This window comes from Pseudomyrmex gracilis, unplaced genomic scaffold, assembly GCF_002006095.1.
Source record: "Pseudomyrmex gracilis isolate BER0280 unplaced genomic scaffold, ASM200609v1 scaffold_1344, whole genome shotgun sequence".
Lineage (NCBI taxonomy): Eukaryota > Metazoa > Arthropoda > Insecta > Hymenoptera > Formicidae > Pseudomyrmex > Pseudomyrmex gracilis.
Genome location: NW_018021928.1, coordinates 2,967 through 3,880, shown reverse-complemented (window position 1 = coordinate 3,880; position 914 = coordinate 2,967).

Here is a 914-nt window from a genome sequence, read left to right as displayed (position 1 = left end):
ATTAATACCTTGTCGGCTTTAAGGATAAACCGACTGGCGACCGTAGGACAAAATCTAAAAGATAATTTACGTACTAGGGACTAGGATTTAGGGAAATCCGGTCACAGTCAAAGGGTGAAAGAAGTCGCTTGCATGCTCGATTAATATTCCTTCCTCGTGCCGGTGGAACTGTAACTTCGGAAACGACGAAAGTAATAAGCGAGAGCAACGGGCAATGCGCAGAATGCCATATGCCGGTAATGCGCGCGAATGAGCAGTGAAAGAAACCGAATGGTTTTGTTATGTGGGAAAACACGAAAGCCGAAGCTAAGACTTTACATTTATAAAGTAATTATAAATAGAATAAGTAAGGACACTAGCTAAAATCAAAAATCAAAAAAATTTTTCAAATTGGCGACCGTGACAGGACAATACGCAAAATTGTAGAAAATTCAAGAACAATCACTTCGTTTTGTGCATATCGAAGGAATAGCGTGCGAGCGCAGCGCGGTAGTAATTAGCTTGGGACCAAGGTCGAAAAATAAAAATTTGAACCGTAGGGTCGAAGCGATCTAAACAGAAAACCGATGCAAACATAAATATAAAGAAAACTGAAAGACATAGGGATAGACAAAACACGGAGCGGATTATCGCCGGATGCTATCAATAAAGTTCAAAACAGGAACCGATGTAAAGAAAAGTTTCGGGAAATTTGATATAAAGACAAGTCGCGAAATAGAATAATTTCTTTATTTTGAGGTTTCAGGGTTGATGATAGGGGCATAAGGAGGCTACCGTTGGTTAGCGAGAGAATATTACAAAATTTAAAAATAAGCCGAAAAGGAAATTGGCGAATATATAATAAAACGATTGCATAAGATAAGAAATCTTAATAGAATCGCATAAAATAAAAAAAATTGATTTAATAAGCGTAA